The following is a 20625-nucleotide window of genomic DNA, read 5'->3' on the forward strand; positions in this document are numbered from 1 at the left end:
TTAGCAGTACACCATTCAAGAAGTTATTTTGATAGGTAATTCATGGAACTTCTATTACTGGAAAATATTCTTGAAGAAAGAATGGAGACATGAGGAGTAGAGTATCAAGTTACACAAGGAGCTAATGTATATGTGGGAATGATGCATATAATATTGATACTATTTTCTCACCACAATGTTGACAAAGTTACAGAAGTCAAATTCAGGTATCCTTTGAGCAGTGTCATTGTAAACTCTGCATAACACATTTTTTAAAACATGAAATCCATAAAACAAATGGATATAAAACTCTGTGAGAATCAAATAGTTATATACCTGGTGGAGGTGCATTGCACAGTGGTTCGGATCCCACTTTAAATTGTAGGTCCAGTTCCGATTAGCCTATCTGTGCATAAAGTAGACTTAAACAACAATTCAATCAATCAATCAAATCGATTAAATTAAATATTTATTAGGGCTGAGCCAATACCAATACATCAGTATCGGCCAATACCAGTGGTATCAGCATCGGCAAGTATCGGTTGAATTTCTTCCACCGATACCAAAGATTTTGAGTGGCTAGAAGAGTGGCCAAAAGCAACAACTTGTCTCAACATTTGTCCTTTTCGAAGGTTCGTTCACCCTTCCTTGTGACAGGTTGCAAGTCCAGCACCAGAAGTTCCAGTGCCTAGAAATGCTGCATAAACACCCACCCTCCTGGGAAGCAGATGGCAAGATCAAAGGCATGGGTAAAAGTGAAAACTGAACCAAAACGTGACCATGAAGTCATTTAACTGCTTAGTTAAGGCTGTGGAAATAAAAGAAACAATTCATTGCCAATTCTTGTTTGAAAGCTCATGAGGGTAAGATAGGTGGACATTTTCAAACAACATACCATGCTAATGTCGAGACCGGTGGTTGTGGAGTTCTTGGAAAAGAGGGATGAAGGTCACTGGGGAGTATGCTTTGTTTTATTTACGTTCAAGTTGGAAGTGGATTCAGCAATTTCTTGTATATTTCCCTCTCATATAAGTCTTGTGTGTTGCTGCTGGAATTGGCCAATTGATGGTTATTTATTTCTGCCGAGATTAGATTGGGACCATACGGCTTTGAATGACAGAATTATACAAGTATGTGTATCAGTATCGGTAGGATTCGGTCAGGGTATCGGCATGGGCAAATGGTGGCATCGGCTCAGACCTAATATTTATACTTATTATTCTTTACTGACATGATATGAATGTATATCTATATAATGTCAACATCCAGAGGGTTTTTGAGAGGTGGTTAGATACTAGAAAAACAATATGAATAGGCTTAAATATAACAAATAATATGTAGATGCTCACAGGTACACTCACACACAATTACACATGTGTATATATTCACAATTAGTTATATTTAAATATAACTTGCCTTATTCTTAAGGCCATGCTTTTCTACTGGTCACCATTCTATTCCTTTTATAGCATATGCCTTCCCATGGCATAGGGGTGGTAAAACGGCCACCTTGTAATGGAGGGTCCCCATGTTTGATACCAGGCGGGGGCACATGGTAGTTCAGATCCCACTTTAAACTCTAGGTCCGGTCCCAATTAGCCTATCTGTGCATAAAATTTACTAAAAACCAACTACTATGTGCAGCTGATGGATAAGATAATAGTAAGAAAATTTTCATTCATAGCTCACCATTTCATTTACTGTTTTCACCAACCTCATTCATTCATTGTTTCCTGCCTAGGGGCAGGTCTTTCCTTGCAACCTCCATGCTGTTCGATCTTGAGTCCTTTGCTTTGTAGCAGTGTAGGACCCAGTTATTTTGATGTCCTCAATCATTTGGTATCTTCTTCTTCCCTGGATCTTCTTTCCCATGACCATTCATTTTTCTTCTCATCACCAATCTGTGGTTCCATAACTGCAAAAAAAGGAAAATACTGTATTTACTCATGCATAATGTGCACTCTTTTACAAAATTTTGGCCTCAAAAACTGTGGTGTGTATTATACATGGAATAATTTGGGCAGCCAATATGAAACCACACATATTCTCACTATGGCACTACGTATAACATGTACATATCAACAGGCACAAATACAAATTACCAGGTTTGGTATCTTGAGCAATGATAATTTAAAAAACCATGCATAAAAGTTTAAAGTTTCCCACGATTTTTCACTCTGCAATGAAACGTCAGAATTCGAGCATGCACATTTACACAGGATGCGTATCAGAGGTATTTGTCGGGCAAGAAATAATAGAAAATAACTTCCTGAGCGCTGCAAATCCATAATTTTGATCTCGATTTCTTCTACTACAGAATAAACAAGGTGGTTACAGAAGTGAAAGCTTTTGGATGCTAAACACAGTGGAGGGAGAGTGGGGAAGATGTCGTGGGTCTGTGACTCATTGAGTAGGTATGATGTAATTCGCTATTGATTGGCACAGCAACAGCTTTATGACCTAAAACTAAAAGAAAGCCAATTTTTGAACCAGCTTTGTACTGTGCATCATATACGAGATATAATGGTTCATTGTTTTTCCCCATCAAAAACTAGGGTGTGCATTACACACGCACGCACATTATACATGCATAAATATGGTAATCTGAGGCATTCTTCTACTCCAGCAACAATACAATTTCATTCATTAAAAAATTTAGAATAAAAAGAAAAAAATAACTGTGTACTATTTGCCCACTCTTATCCTGGTACTTGTAAAAATTAAGGAACATAGCATGTCATGCATTTGGGAAAAATGCCTAACAACAATATGAAGAAATAATATTGCAAAGAAAATATAACTGTCACTATGCTATGATTAACAGTGATCGCCACTCACACAATCATTTTTTTTAAAAATAGCTATTTCAACCAAAGTTGTCTATCTTAGCTAAACTGCCTGTCTATATCAACTGAATACCATTCACTAATTCAAATATATTTTAACAGGCACAAGAGTCAATATGACATATAAAGTGTTTAAAAAAATAACATATTTACTGGCATATTTTAGCAACCCTATCTGATTGTTACACAATTATGCCCATCACGTGTGTCCTTATCTTTGAGTTATAGTTAAAGTCTTACATATATACAATGTAAAAAAAAAAAAAAAAAAAAAAAAAAAACGGTAGAAGAGAAATTCAAGTGGTAATGTTACTGAATGTTTTTCCCAAAGTTTCATAGAGAACAGTTTAGTTTGCTGAAGGCACTTTCAGATATCTTAAATCAAACCGTTGGAGCCCCTCTTTATATTCCCAAATTTTAAATTTCTTTGTATAATACATTTCATCTTGCTGAATCTAACAACAAAACATAAGAACATTTCTTGTGTTTTAAATTTTTGTCACACGAAGTTTCTTAGCTTTAATCCTCTGAAAAAAAATATTTAACACCAAAAATTAGAAGCAGACTGATATAAAGTTTTTGCCAACATTGATAAATCATCTACATAAAATTTACAAATACTGATAGCATACTGATCTCATAAAATTGCAAATGTTCCTTCAAAAACTTAAACAAACATAACATCTTTGATTAGAACCCTAATTTTATGTTCCTTGAATTAATATTCCCTCATATTACACATTCAAAATTTTTTGTCGCACAATTTTCCTACATTTTAAGGTTTCTAATATTGAAAAAAGGGAATAGCCCACTGTACACCCTCGAGAATTATGTTGTTATTTTTTTTAATCAACAGATTTCAATGTTTTACATAATATAAAATTGGCTCCAGTACGTGGAAAACACAAATAATGGAGATATTTGATTCCAAAGTAAGATCAGCATAAGTTAAAACCTACCATCTCAAGAGTGCATTCACAGCTTTTTGTTAGTAAAAACCATTATATGCACACTAAAGTAGCAAACAAATACGTCTGATATTTTTCTATCAACTCCAAACCTAACGATGTAAAATTATAGCTGCTGTTGTGGAATGTTGTGTTGGGTGCCATACTCACTTGCGTGAAGCCTTTGAACTGTTCTGCTTCACAGCAAGGTAACATACATACTTTATTTCACAATAATACATCTCTACGAGCTAAAAACAATTGAAAAGAATCATAAACAACATAATTTTCATAAACAATGCAAAATATTTCACTTCCTCAAGGGGGGGTACAGAAGTTCAAGGGTGCCCTTAAATTTAAGGTTGCAATAAGAGGCATGAAAAACTGACACTGTGGTAACAGCTTCAAGAGTAAGACTTCTACAGCATCCCCCAGGAAGAATGCTGCCACCTGCATACAATATTTCAACATTTTATTCCATAACTAAAGCACACGTTTTCAAAAAAACAATACAGGATTTCATATTTTCAAATTACCTTCTCCACTTCTTACCTGTATTCACCCTCCAACTTCTACAGCTGTTGCTCTATCTGCCGATAGTCAAGTTTCAACATGGACATCTGCCGCTAATTTTCTTGGCACAGTAAATCAGCTTTCTGCTTTGCACTTTTCTCATCATTTAACTCTTCCTGCAATACTAAAAAAAACACAATTAATATAGTTAAACTGGCAATGTACAAAAATGTTGTATGTATTCTTAACTGGACTACAATCAGCAACAGAATTGTTTTGGACATTTTGCATCCCTGTTAGTGGCCGAGCACATTCAGTGCCGGTCTCTTGATCTTGCCCCTTATGGTTCCAGGTTCGAGTCCTGTCATGGGAATGGGTGTTTCTTGACAAGCTTCATGTAACTCGTATTTCTAATCACCATTCATCCTCATTCACGGTGTCTACAATTTCATAAAAACAAAATTCCCCGACTTTTCCAGGTATTCCAGACCAGGATCCAAAATTTTCCAGGCTAAAACCATTATGGCAGATCATCAATATATGTCGCTATATTTTAGCTATCATCACACTTAGGATCCCACTTAAGCAAGTTTTTAAATAATCACTTCACATGTAAAAGTGATAATGGCAGGATTTATCAATGGTTAACTAAGAATTATTTTCACAAAAAATCATAATGATGCATTAAAAATACATAATTATAGTAAAAATTAGTAAAAAAATCTGTATTAATTCTAATATCTACGAAACACAAACCAAAAATTGCAACAAGGTGGGAAATTTCAGAAGTCACTAACTGTAACAAATTTCTACATGAAAATAGTTCAAAACATGACCTTTTCCTAGAGTAATTGATATACTATTTCTACTAATAATACTCAGCATATCAGATGAAGTGGCCGCGGTGGCTCAGTGAGGAATGCGTCTGACTACCATGCTCAAGGTCCCGGGTTCGATCCCTGGCCGGTTCAAATCTGGGAACTTTTCTAACGTTGGAAGTGGCCCCGGCGCCCACCCAACATCGAATAACATGGGTACCTGGGGGAAACCCTGGGGGGTAAAGGCGGTCAGGGGCGTGATGCTGATCACATCACCCCCACTCATGACCGGATCAAGAAAGTGTGGGGCGTTACCCCCACACCCCCTATACGCCTTCATGGCATGGTGCTAAGCACAGGGCAGCACTTTATCTTCTTTACTTTTATATCAAATTGAAGTATGGTGTGTCCACAACAAATTAAAAATGTCTTGTTCATCCTTTGCTTTCTTTGTTCAAAAACCTACTTTCAGTACACTGTACAAAAATGTTGATTTCTTCAGAAACAGTATAAATTTCCCTGACATTTCCAGAAAAAAGTCAATTTTATGACTTTTTCATGATTTTAACATGTTTTCCAGACTGGTAGACACCCTGTCATAGTCATGATTAACGTGAAGTGGCAGAAAAGTAACACTAAATAAGAAAAATATGAAAAAAGTAGAGAAAGGTAAAATCACACTAAAGTTAAAACTGTTGTGATTTGAAGGACAGTGCATCCATCCAGCTTTTGGTCCAGGAAAGAGACAGTTCAAAAAAAGTGGCAATTTGTTTAAATTTGAAATAATATATTTAATAATTTCAATGTCGTTAGTGAAGTGGGTATATTGACCAACTGGCTGAAAATGGCACATTACTTAAAATTTACATTCATTATTTTATTGATTTAATATTTGTATAGAGCTTTCAAATTGCAGTTTTGGTGATTTAAAGGAAGTTCAAGAAATCCTGTAAGAAATATTGCTGGACTACATCATAATGGTTACCTAGACATTCAAAGAGATCAATGAATCAGAGTCTGGAAATTCTTTACATCACACACACCAACTATATCACCTGAGGCCAGTGAAATCAGTTCCCTCATCATGTACCAAATCAATGAACTTCTCTCAAACAAATGACTTTGAATACTAATAAGTACTAAACTACTGCAAAGCCCTTGAAATCTGTATTTACCGAGATGCAGAAGATAAAAGATGGAACTGCTAGACATGGGAACAGCCATTGTCTTGTCATGCAGAACGGTGTGTTACAGGGTTCTGGGAGATTATTATAGAAACTCATTACGGTAGTTAGCTGACGAGTTGGTGGCTGAAGTCGGTTGCAAGACAAACGACATCAAATATACCGTATTACTGAAACTCACTCGTTCGCTGGCTCTCAAGTCGTTCCGTTCGCTAGCACTCGGCAGTCGTTCTGTTGAGTTGGTTGCCATAATTATCGAAGATGGATGTATATTTATGTTTGCTTTTGGTGCTTGAGACAAGGATAATATGAGATCCAAGAGAATACTTCCATTCCGGGCCATCTTAGGGTGAGAATGTTACGATTTGTATTATTATTATTATTATAAACTTGCACATTAAAATAGCAGTAATCAGCGATGTAAATATGCCATTGTTAGTCAATGCACAATGCATTTTTTTCGATTTCTTATGGAAATATTGGTTTCGGCATACACATGCTTGACTTTGTTGAAGACATATTTGTCAATGTATATTGTATTGCAGTACAATGTGTAAATAAAAATATATATAAAAAATACAATAGGGTTTTTCTAAATTGCCTTCATGACATGGTGCTATATCCACGGAAAACATTACCTTTTACCTTTTCTTGTAAAAAATAATATAAAAGCACTTTAATGCTCATGGGGTAAGGTGACAATATATGATTCTCTCATCATATTATATATGTCATAACTTCACAGTTATTGTCGCGATGGATCCATATGGTAGAAAAGCGACGCAACAAAACTAAAATGAAAATACAGAAGCACTTTAAAGGTCATAATTGAGAAATAGAACATTAGCAGCTAACCTGAATTATATTTAACTACAAGAGCACTTTTCGTGTTGATCAGAAGTACAAAATGTATAGAGAAATTTTGAAATAATGGAATGGATGTAAAATGCAAATGTATACACTCTTACTACTGAGTACCATTACCGTAGCAATGTAGAACTAAATTCGAACATTTTTAGCATGTTTTAGTGGTTTATATTTGCTTTTTTTGCCAACAGGCAGCTGGCAGTGGCAAGAGATTGCAGAATTAGCATTTGCCAGGCCACAGTCAGCAATTGCATCAAGCAAGACTTTCTCCCAATCAGGGCAGAATACAGTGTAGAGAGGGTGAGTCTTTTTTAACACATTTATTCATGATTTCCAAAATTTAAGAAATGTTATTTTTGCAAAAGAAATGTAGAAAAAACGTATTTACCACACATGGAAGCGAATGTAGGCATTCTATTTTTCATTGGTATGTGGTATAATTTACATTTAGAAGTGTTCCACCTATTTATAAGCAATGATCCAATACTTACAATGGCAGAGGCCAACAAAATTAATATATACATAAAGATATACTACACATCAGTAATGTAAGTACAGAAGATTGTTCGGGATCTCTGGTGACGATTTTGAAAGCCCCTGGCGGCGCTGTTATCAACGTCAGTCCGTCCAAACGGTGCATGCTGAGTCACGTCAGTACCGAGAACGCGTGTGCTGAGTGTTGTGTTATTTACCTACAACGATGCCGAAGAAAATTGAACCATACTGGGAGGGCTACATAACAGCCCTTTCCGATGCTAAATATAGCTATTCGGCAATCAAAGGAATGTGCAAGAAGCGTGGTTTTGTGATATCGAAGAACGGGATCGGTGCAGTATTGAACAAAAAAGGTAAAGGCCGACTGGGCCTAATTCCACAGTTGAAGAAACAGGCAAATCCACGAGCAGCTACGAGTAGTACACCGGACATAGTGAGAAAAGTGAAGGCCCTTGTGTCAGGTGGTAACTCTGCCCCCCAAAGGAGTATCGCACGTAAGTTGGGAATGTCTGTGTCAACAGTGAACACCATAATCAAGAAGGACCTGCAACTAGAAATGCGGCATAAGCGGCGAGTTCACAAGCTGTTGCCTCGTCACATTGCGGAACGTCGCACGAACGTTAGAAAGCTCTATGAGACCTATCTTTCAGGGGAGAGATGAAAAAATGTGGTGACATTAGACGAAGCATATGTCTACCTTAGTGACTGTCACAAACCCCGCGCGATTTACTACCGCCCTCGCGACAAAAACAATTATCAAACATTGTATCGAGAATGCCAGTAACGTTTTCCACGGGGTTTCATGATCATCGCTGGATATTGCTATAATGGCAAGCTAGCAATTCGCCGTGTACCTAATAATGTGAAGGTGAACTCCACGTACTATCAGGATGAGGTTTTTACACCCATTTATAACATAGATATCCCGGCACTGTATGGGAGGCCAAAAACCAGGTCTGGGTGCACCAAGATAAAGCATTCAGCCATACCTCCCGTTCGACTCGTCTGTTCTTACAGCAAATGAGATGGAAACTGGCATCCGTGCAATTCCTTACAGCGACATTCTGGTCAAGGCGTCAGATGGGTCACCCATGGACTTCTGTGCATTTGGACTCCTAAAACGGGCCTTAGGAAAGAGACATCCACGCACTCTCAATGGCCTCTGGAAAGCCTGTCAGGAGGAGTGGGAAAAGTTGGACATGATAACTCTTCGGAAAAGTCTGTTGCAATGCAAATTACGTTGTCGAGCTATAGCGCGGAATGCTGGTTTTCCAATTGAGCATGATCGTTGGTGGCGACATGGGTTTTCATGAACTTATCACCCTTCCAACATTGTCCTCAGAGATCCCGAACGACCTTCTGTACTCATATAATCTGCACTTGCATTTTTAAAAATATGTAGCAAACAAAACATTGGAACGTCAACTTATTCCTCTGTGTTTGAGACACATACTTTGCAGTGATTTATCCACACCCTCCTAACACCCCCAACACCCTCCCAAATTTTGACGAACACCCCCCCCCCAGAAAAGTGGAAACAACCCCCCTACAGGGGGGGTGTAAATATGGATTTTTATATGAACAATAGAATGACAATACTTCAACATAAAGGAACCATTTGTACAGCTACAAGAAGCAAAGTCCAATTCAAAGGAGGAGGGTGGAATGTTTAGCATGGTCATTTCCTGGAAACACCAGGCTCCCTTGACAAGGCTTCGGTCAGCTTTAGGGAAGGGGCACTGCCATCTGGAAAATGTCAAACTGACCTCTCGCCCTCCTTCCAGGGAGACATACCGCACACAGTGTTAACAGTTCAGCGTTTGAATACCTAAATAAATATTTCTGAAATACGTTACAGATTTGTAAATTGAACCCCCTAGTCAATGAAATTCAGATTTCATTGCATTTTCCTTTCGATTCCGTCATGTGAAAAATGTACGCTAAAAGTAAGGGAAGAAATTCAAAGATACAGGTTTGACTCCTTGTAGTGAATTGTGTTACTATGGTTAGCAACACTATTTTCTGTAACTTGGGCGAGATGGATGATTTTGGAGTGGTAAAGAAGAGAACAGTCAAATGCCTTAGAACTTAGGTCAGTCTTAGTGTAGCATGTCAGTTCGTGTGTTGTCATTCTGCTTAGTGTAACAATGTCTGAAACTTTACTACAAAACTGACTGAAGAAGATAGAGAAAATGAAACCAGACAGAAAGAAACCAAAAGTGGTGAGTAGAAAAGCAGTGACACTATATGTGGGTACAATTTCTTTCAACGGATATTCATAAAGTACCAATATAAAATTTACTGACCGAGTATTCGATATAAAGCGGCAAGTATTTCATGAAGAACCTAAGTGATTCATTCACGTCTATAGTTGATGTATGTAACAATTTTTGTGGCTCTAAGAGTTCTTACCTTTGTAAAAGAAATTATATATTAGAAAGAGAGTTGTAAAAAGGGAAGGTTTGTCATGCGGGGTTTGCCTGGTCGCAAAGGACAAATGGGCTGCCGAACAAGCAAAACAGATATAAATAGAAAAGTGTAGTGCCCTCTGAAATTACTGGCACCCTATTGAATTAAAGTTATTGTCAGTTTGCAAAGATATTGTAAAAATTGTCTTCCTCTTTACATCTAGTCTGTTCCCTGACATAATGACATATTTATTTTTTTCCAACTTTGCAGAAGAACAAAGGAAGTATAACGAACTAAATATAAAAATAAATTTTATTTACATTAATTACCAAATTTGTATTAGACCACAGGTGCACCATTGAGGGCACGACGGTGCTTGCCACTGTCTGCTGGAAAACGTGGACACAAAACATTAGGTTGTTTCATTGTGCTCTTTGTGTTGCAAAGTGAAATAAATGCTATTCATTTTTTAAATAATTGAAAATACAAGCAATACATCAAATTAGAAGTGAAAATTCCTTGTCTTCCCTTTGCAGCTAACATGTCATGCATTTATTTGCACATGTTTTGTTTTCTTTAAGGCAATGAGGCACAATTTCCTTGAGTCTCTCGTTCAGTAGTTTGAAAGATAAACTCTCAACAGCGCCAAGCGTATTTTCCAAAGTTTTGTAAGGGTATAAGACTTCAATATCATATTCCTTGACCGATTCCATTCAAAAGCAAAAAGGTATCTATCAAACATGCATCCAAACTTCCCACTATATTTTAAAGTCTTCATGGCTGTGCTAGAGTTTCATTACTTTATTTTAGTTTTGTGAATCATTGTTTAAACAGAGATTTGAAAACACCAGCAGAATTTGGAACTCACTCGTAACATAGAACTATTAAAATTTTATATATATACATAACTGAAGCTAGAGCATGAGGGGATAGGAGGCATGTGCTGAGGTAAAGAGGATGCCGAATGAGCAAAGCAAGATTGTAAAGAGTAAACATCGTGGGATACTGTGAAATGAAAGTATTGTCGCTTTGCTTAATTAATAATATTCATTAACAGTTTGCAACGAAATAGTTCTAAAAATTTATTTAAGAGTCATATTATATCTGGACTTATTACTTACTTCAGACGAGTAATTATGCACGCACCTATGCAATACATTCTCACTGATATTTCATCGATGAATTGGACACCCCCAAGATATACTCTTGAGTTACATCTGTGACAAGAACCGTACCATACAAATACAGTTAAAAATATTCCGCGTTTCCTAATTTCTTTATAACTAGCTTATGAATTGCATGAAATGATTCCTGGTAATAATATATTTCAATTTTATGTTTTTCAATGTCATCTCTTGTGTTTTGTCTAATGATTGATTAAATCAAGTACTGAATATTATCGGAAAGCAATACTTCAAACGTTACACTGAAATGTTAACATTATCACAAAAATCTATTTTCCATCTTTTCCTGCATTTGACATCTTTTTTTCTTCTGAAATGTTACGTGAAGGGAAAGAAGGGGAAACATCTATAAACAAATTGAATTAGGGCGAACATTTTAGAAACTGTCCAAAATATGCATTTAACATCCCCAAATTTACACCCCCCCCCCCCCCAAGGGAAAAATTCTGGATAAACCCCTGATACTTTGTATTGGCAAAACCTTCCTTGTCATCATTACTAAAACCCATAGCAGCCTCCCCGATGGAATAGCGGCAATGCCGTCACCTTGGAATGGAAGCATCCCAGGCTTGATACCTGGTTGGAGGCATATAGTCTTCCAGATTCCACTTTAAACTGTAGGTCCAGTCCCAATTAGTCTATGTGCATAAAAGTGGACTTAAAACAAAACTCAATCTCAAATTAAAATCTATAGCAGTCACAATTAAATGTATTACATAAATCATGACACCAGTAGTCACTAGACTTTAAAAACTGAAACAAAATAAACAAGAGATAAGGTAACGTCAATGTCTGAACTTATCCTAAGCAGTTAAAAACATGGTTGACTGGAAGATACTGAGAACTCCTCTCTTCTATCACCATGGCTATGAGACTGAACTAACATGAAAGTTGAATGGTTAATGTAGCTACATAACAAGTTAGTGAATAAACACTGATGAGATTTACTGTGTGTATAACTGACAATACTTTGCTGCTAAAAAATCTGCTTTTAAATAACAAATTTCGGTAACACTATAGTATAGGGGTGACGGATTTCTTCAAATTTACAAGAGAAAGTACTTACGGAAATCATTTTCTGTAGCATTGTGGAAGTTCGTGAATGTAGTTTTGATCCATTGTAAAGCGAACACATGTTGTTTTCTGTGAAAATCTCTGTCCGACATGATGTTTCTGCTGCCGCCATTTGCTTTCTGCACGAGAGCACAATGTTCCGTGTGTTAGATGACGTAACTGCGAGGTTACCATAGTCAGTGTTTCAAACTTGGCATGTTTTCACTAGTACATGATGTGTCGAGTAGTTTTTTTAAATTTATTTTTTAGCTATGCTTGCCTAACCTAACTTAACCTAACCTAACCTTATGGAAAATGGTTTTTGGGGCTAATGTGAATGGTTTGGGAGGCTAACGTCAATGGTTTGTGAGGCTAACGTCAATGGTTTGCGAGGTATTAGCATAATTTCAAATCCAGGCACGAAAGTAGGTATTTTCCGAGGTTGCAACACTGCATAAATCGACAAGACACTCGCACAACGCACAATGAACCAGTACACTGTCGCCATAATGTGTGTTACAGAATCGAAATAACAAATAACAGTAAGTACTCGTAAATGTAAGAAACCGACATTATCTTAGTTAGAAATGCATTATTTCACCTTAGGAAATGTTCCGCATTCCAAAACACTACGTTAGCAATGTAAAAAAGTGCGAAATATATGATTTATAGGTGTCACCCCCATACTATAGTAGTACCCAAATTTCTTGATGAATTACAATAACGAAGATGAAATGCATGACAGTATTTTAGAAAGTATTTAGAAAATGGCTCTGTGGAAGTAACTTCCCTTTTGAGGTCCTTAAGTTATATTCAATCTTAAGATTTTACGTTCATATGAACTTGATGCACACATAAATTCCCCTTGCCTTAACAATATCATCCAATTTGTAGTTACTGCACATGTAACCGCAGTTAAACAGAACCAATATGCCAATATTAGATATGTGTGTATATATATATTATAATGTCAACTTTCATGGATTTAGAAGACCACAATTGTTGTTCTGGTTTTTTTAACACTGCAGTGGTTGCAGGGATCACAGTAGTGATCCACTCGTTTATTTTCACATGCTTCTGTAGTTTGGCAACACTAATCACTTTGACTCCCAGTGTACCTTCGTGGAAGAGTGCAGAAAGTCTGTTCAGCCATTATGTGAAATATATCCATTGTTGACTTGTTATAGAGCTCACATTTCAGTGGAGCACAATAGGGATCCATGCAACCATTGATGGGAGTGTTTTCAGACACACAGTATTTCTACGTATACAAGTAATAGTTTCTAATATCTGTTATAAATGTATGAAATCCAAACTACGAAAAGCATGTATGAATTTTGTAGCTAAAAAGAATAATAAATGTAACGAACTAAGTTGTTATTTTTGTTGGTTTCATCATATTGAAATGTAATTCATTAGATTTAGAATTTCCTTCCCTCTGTAATGTATTGAGTGAAATGACTTTTTTTGCTAACGGAACCAGAATACTATTCATAGGACATTATTGCTGTAAAACCATACAATATTTGACAAATAATGGGTAAAAACGATATTCTATGGATCACAATAATGATTTGTGATAAATGGGAATTTTTTTATGGAATGACAGGCCGTGAGGGTCAGGGCCTATCTACAGACTGCCAGCCTCAGTCCCATCTGCGACGAAGCCCTGATCATTGCCGTAGGTTTCCATGACCAGGTTACGCTACTCCTTCATAGCTCCCCAAATTCCTCACGATGGTTGGTAGCCATGGGTTCCATACACAGGCTGAAATCTCAGGGGAAAAGTTGTTATGCTTCCCCCAGGAGACTCAAAGCTACGCACATCCCATAGTCGGAGCTCAATGCATGACACAGTGCGGGTTAAACTTTTTTTTAAATTTATGTGTACAATATATATTTTTATAATCACTGTTTGTTACGAATGGGACAGACCTAATGGTTAAGCATCAGTAGCAGCCAACGTGAGCATATCACATTGGTCCACCCTAACCATATATTATTTTTCCATTTTTCTCTTGGTGTACATGTACTATTTATACTCTTTATTTTTTAGGAAATGAATATACTGCATGGCAGACGGACATGACACTGGAACATTTTGACACTATGATGTCAGATTACAGGAACTTGCAAAAGATTTCAAGTGTCAAGGCAAATTTTTCTGAAGACTTTCAATGAGAGTGAAGAAAGAGTGCAGTTTTATAGTGGCCCCAGCAAGTTAATCATTTTAATGGCGGTTTCCCTGTGTTGAGTGCACATGGGAGTTGTTCAGCATCCGGAATAGTAGACAAGTGGTGAAATGGCATGTATATATGACTTTCTATCTGCAATACACTACGAAACTGGCAAATTTCAGAAAACAAGTCGAGCAGGTGATTGGATATGTTTGTTTGTTCACAGAAAATATACAGAGCATTACCTGATATTCGCTACCAGACTCGGCGGCAAGCTGCCCAGCATCAGTGCTTGTCTTTCCCGGTGAACGGGTCAGCAACAGTCGCTAGTCGGCTATTACATTACAGTTTTCATATTGTGTACTAACATTGACTACAGAAGGTGTTGAAAATGATGTCCCTCTGCTGCAACACATTCCAGGCATCTCCGAAGGAAATTGGCATTTACACGTGCAAGTTCATCTACTGTAATTCTCCCGATTTTTCATACAATAGTCTCTTTTAACTCACGGATGGTGTGCGGATTGTCTTTGTATACTTTATTTCCCCACTTTTATTCAGAACTGACCCTGTTACTTTTTTACGAGGTTTAATATAAGCAACTGTCCCGGACCCGTTCACCGGGAAAGACAAGTGCTGATGCCAGGCCGTTTGCCGCCGAGTTTGGTAGCGAATGTCAGGGAATGCTCTGTAGTATCCTGATCTCAACAATACCTGCCCAACTTGTCAGTGCTAAACCAGGTGATGTAACACAGACAAAATTATTCAAGTGTGTTGCGCTCTAACAATTTTTAGTTGTGTCATTGACTAGCTACGAATGCTGTTTTGACAACAGTGGAATTGCGAATGCAATGAATTTAAACTAATCTATTCTCTAAATATACTATTGTGTATGGTACAGTGTGCATGTATGGTCATTCACAGATCAACTGTTCTGATGGAGTGTATATATTTGACAATAGAGAGTATCTAACATTTTTGTTATTTTTTTTATCATGTCCCATATGCATAAATATTTCTAATAATTGTCATATTTTTTCCTCTGGAAAGTGTGTATGTCTCTCCGAATATATAATACTGATGGACCAATATGAAATATTTGTGTATACAAATAAAGTACTATTATTGAAAAGCAGGATTCATTAATTTATATAGGTTCACAAAAATAATGGCAGAATTTTGCAGTAAATTACAGACTATTTATAGATATATTGGATTGGTAATACCTGTAATTTTACCAATAAATGCCTATATTGGCAGATACAGAGAGCTACCCTACCTTGGCCTCTGTGGTCTCCATGGTTTAACATGCTTAATGGTGACCATAACCTACAATCCTTGCCTGGTTCAAAGTAAGCATTATTCAGGTTGAGAGTATAACTGATCTAACAAAAGTTGAGGTTAGCAGTCTGATTGGTGATTTTTGCACACTAATGCAAGTACAGAGAGCTACCCTACCTTGGCCTCTGTGGTCTCCATGGTTTAACATGCTTAATGGTGACCATAACCTACAATCCTTGCCTGGTTCAAAGTAAGCATTATTCAGGTTGAGAGTATAACTGATCTAACAAAAGTTGAGGTTAGCAGTCTGATTGGTGATTTTTGCACACTAATGCAAGTTCTTTTTTCTGTAAAATATATTTAAATATGCCCCCAGCATGGCAATCAATGTCAAGGTTTAGTTGTGTGTGTAACCAAGAGTGGCTCTGCTGTATTGCTTTTTAAAATATTGACCAAGGTGCTGCCTACAATGAAAAAGGTACAGCAGGTTTAGCTTATATGCTTGTCAGTTTTGATTTGGTGAATCCTGCAATAACTGAACCGGGTACACGAATAATGTTGTACCCAACAGTTTACAGCTTCCAGAATATATTTCTCTTGTAGTCTACAGTCATTACAAGCATAAAAACACAGTTTTTTGTTGTTTGTTCAGCAGACATTTATTTTTAAATAAATGTAAATAAAACTAAAAATAAATGTCTGATTAAGGGAACATGTGATCTGCTGAAATGTCACAATGAAAAACTGTGTTTTTATGCTTGTAATGACTGTAGACTACAAGAGAAAGAATTCTACAATGCAAGAAATGCGTACATACAAGAAATTATTTTCCAGAATATAGTAGGGGCACATTTTATGAACAGATGGAAAAGTTTTCGGCACCATGGAACTTCCTGTTTGAGGTAAAATGTATAACAGAAAACAACATGGGTGATTATGGTGCTGTTTCTGTGGCATTAGGTTTTTGCTGAATACAGCATTCATTGTGTGACCGATTCACTTCATGCAAATCAAATTTCAAGTACACATACTCAAGAACCTTCATTTCCTCTCAATAGACCCCATGAATATGCTACATTTAGTATTCACAACCAAATAAGAGCCCACCAGCTTCTATGATGCTTTCCACAACCATTAAGGCTGAAGGGTGGCTGTGTAAACAAGGCTAACTGATAAAGTATCAGGGGGAGGGAAATGGTGACAGAATCAACTTTTGCTAGCCAAGTTAGGATGAAATTTCATTTCAGATAGACGATGGTTCACCAAGTAAAATTTTAAGCGAAAAATGCAGGCTCGACCAGGACTTGATCAGAACTACCGAAAGAATGGTTCACCATGTATGTCAAGCTCATCTAAGATAAATGTCAGCACCTTAGTTGTAAAGTACATTTCCCCCCTTTTGAAACACACAACAATCACCACCAGAGATCTTTCAGAAAAGGCATTCACGAATGTCGGACTTCTCATGCCAGCAGCACAAAGTATCCAAGCAGATATTTCATCCGCACCCATAGGTTGACAGCCAAAGGTTTGCAGGAAGATTTGAAATATGTTTTCTTGTGAATTATTGTATGTTTGAAAAGAAATTTAAAACACTTTCAAGCACAAATAGAAACATTTCTTATAATTGAAAGGAACAGTCCACATAATTTGTCCTTTCAAGTTCCAACAAATGAATGAAGGTAGCTTTGTTACAGAAAACCATTGTCACCAGAAAATACGAAGAAATGTACTTTTAACCATTGTACCCCTTGAGAGTTAATATTATGGTCAGCACAAGTAGAAACCTGAAATCTCTGAATACTTTTGCTGCTTTTTATTAGTGAAAAAATGCTTGTATGCACACTAAAATAATAAAAAACATGGAACTTTCTATAAGCTCCAAACCTAAGGCTGCTAACGTAGTTGTGGAATGTCTTGTTGGGTGCTATATTCACTGGCTGGAAGTCTTTGGGCTGTGCTCCTTCACAGTAACATGCTAAGGTAACAAATGTACTTTACTTCACAATAACACGTTTCCGAGAGCTAAAAACAACTGAAAATGTTCACAGCTACAGAGGGTCAAGGGTACCAAACATACTTCAAATGAAGGTTGAAAATAGCCAAACAAAATTTCTATTTTAGCCAACACTTCTATTGTATGTAATAAAGTAAGTAGAGAAGAAACATTTTTGAAAAATGTACATATTTTATTGAAGAGGTTTTCTCGGGCAATCAGCCAGGTGATTTCCGGAAAGGCTTCTGAGCTTTCGAGAGCTAACGTCACTCTCATCTTCAGGGAATGAAGTGCAGAGATAAGTCAGGGTGACGTTATATGTATTTGGTCCGTGGTAGGTGGTGGACCAATCAGGTGGCGTTTCTCCGACGCCCATGCTCCCAGTCGACTATCGCTAACCAGGAGACAGAGATCAATGGCAACCTTCGATTCCTGGACATCCTCATCACATGCAAACTGGACGGGACCTTAGGACACAGCATATACAGGAAACCTACTCACACCAACCTATACCTCAACGCCAAGAGTTTTCACCATCCAGCACAGCGGTCAACAGTACTCTCGACATTGTGTCACCGAGCCATCGCCATCAGCGACGCAGAGCACCTTCAAGAGGAAATAAGACACCTACGCACAGCCTTCAGACAGAATGGATACAGTGAAGGCATTATCAACAAGACGCTAAAGAAAGTAACACACAAGAACAACCAACAAACAAACCTCGATCCACCTGATGACCAAGAAGATACCATCGCCCCATACACCGGTAACCTCTCTGCAGTCATCAGCCACATTCGGTACTATTATCGTATGAGGGAAACACCTACGAATCATATATTTCGGACTTCTTTACATTGCTAACGTGTTATTTTCGAATGTGGAACATTTCCTAAAGTGAAATAATGCATATCAATGTCTATTTCTTACATTTACGAGTACTTACTGTTACTTGTTGTTTCGAATCTGTAACGCATTATGGCCGTGATAGCATACTGGTTTAGGGGGCGTTCTGAGAGTGTTTTGTCGATTTATGCAGTGTTGCAACCTCGTTCACCGGAAAATATCTACTTTCGTGCCCAGATTTGAAATTATGCTAATACATCGCAAACCATTGACGTTATCCCCAAAAAACATTTTCCGTAAAGTTAGGTTAGGCAAGCATAGTTAAAAAAAATAATTAAAAATACTCGACACATCATGTTCTAGTGAAAACACGGCGAGGCTGAAACACTGGCTACGGGGTTGCATCATCTTAACACACAGAACATTGCACTCTCGTGCAGAAAGCAAATGGCGGGAGCAGAAACAGCATGTCGCACAGAGATTTTCGTAGAAAACAACATGCATTCACATTAAAATGGATCAAATCTACATTCAGGAACTTCCACAACGCTAAAGAAAATGATTTCCGTAAGTACTTTTTCCTGTAAATTTGAAGGAATCAGTTTCCCTCATACGATAATGTTACCCCACATTCTTTCAAAACACAACATCAAGACGCTCCACAAACCACCATCGAAAGTCAGAAGCAGACTTCGAAACCCCAAAGACAACCTAGGACAGAAGACACCGGGGGTATACCGTATCGCCTGTGCCTGCGGTAAAGCCTACATTGGACAAACGGGGAGGACAATCGAACAGCGCTGCAAAGAACACGCCAGCAACATAAGGAATTTTCATCCTGAAAAATCAGGGTTAGCAGAACATTCGGTAAATTTCTCGTAACGGACAAACGGATTTCTTCAAATTTACAGGAGAAATTACTTATCGAATGCAGTTTCTTTAGACTTGTGGAAGTTCGGGGAAGTGTTTTCTCGCATCGTTCATTGAATTTTGCTGGTAAATCATCTATTTTTCGATATAAATGTGTGACCGATGCACGAAAGCTCTTGCATCCATTTCTTCCAGGTGGATGTAGCCTGTGTGTGATGACGTAATCCCGGTCAGTGTTTCCAAACATGCATTTTTGTAACTGAAGAAGGTACGTTTCCTCAAATGGTTTGTGGGGCTATGTGTCAATGGTTCGTTGGCTATGTGTCAATGGTTCGTGGGGCTATGCGTCAATGGTTCGTGGGGCTATGCGAGAATGGTGTGTGGGGCTACGCATATTTTTTTCGAAACCAATTTTTAACTATTGTAACCTATAGTGACCCTACCTAACCTAACCTTACAGGAAATGGTTCGTGGGGCTATGTATGAATGGTTCGTGGGGCTATGCGTCAATGGTTTGTGGGGCTACATAGGTATTTTTGGGTGCAGTGGAGTGGAAACACTGCATGCCGAGTACGGTAGTGAAACTGTGACCGCCATTTTGCGTGTTACCGAAGGCAAAAAGAAACGAAGAAAACTTACTCGATATGTCGCAAATAGAGCTTATTTCCGTGAAATAAGCGAAATGGCACCTTCAGCAATGTTTCTCAATGCAGAATACGTAAGTATGAATATTAAAATTAAATGAACTAGCAAATTTCAGCCGTTTGTCCGATACGAGAAATTTACCGTTACTTCAAGCGTAGCTGTAAATATTTGAGGCCCTCTTAACTTTCTCGTGGTTAACTTACATTCATTCATATATGTATACTAAATTTGTCAAATGCTTTGTAGAAACAATTTTGTTTGTGGAGTCTGCTACAATTTTCACACACACAAACACAAAATAACGTGAACATCATGGGCATCGTTAGGGGAAAAGAGGGACTCCTTAGAATCCAGAAAAAATGTGTTGTGTACATGCATTTAGGCTAAGTCAAAAGATTCAATTAACAACAGACGTTATTATGTTTATTCTTTTAATAGCAAACATGATACACATGCTGAATCACCACTGTTTAGAATCTTTTACATGCCCATATAAAATTATACGGATGTCCGGACCC

The 20625-nt window shown here is 37.5% G+C and overlaps 1 long non-coding RNA gene across 2 annotated transcripts in view; it reads right to left on the reverse strand.

Annotated features, from left to right (window-relative positions):
* Positions 1 to 20625, reverse strand: part of LOC145997248 (uncharacterized) — a 54685-nt gene that overhangs the window by 32896 nt on the left and 1164 nt on the right. The window contains exons 2-3 of one of the 2 annotated variants that reach the window (XR_014442877.1): positions 4325 to 4469; positions 1669 to 1894 (exon numbers count right to left, since the gene is read on the reverse strand). This is a non-coding gene — a long non-coding RNA (uncharacterized LOC145997248). Of the gene's footprint in view, positions 1 to 1668; positions 1895 to 4308; positions 4470 to 20625 lie in introns of both variants that reach the window. The other variant, XR_014442878.1, reaches the window with a different exon arrangement.

The sequence above is a fragment of the Lepisma saccharinum genome, chromosome 13 (genome assembly GCF_977018435.1).
Source record: "Lepisma saccharinum chromosome 13, izLepSacc3.1, whole genome shotgun sequence".
Lineage (NCBI taxonomy): Eukaryota > Metazoa > Arthropoda > Insecta > Zygentoma > Lepismatidae > Lepisma > Lepisma saccharinum.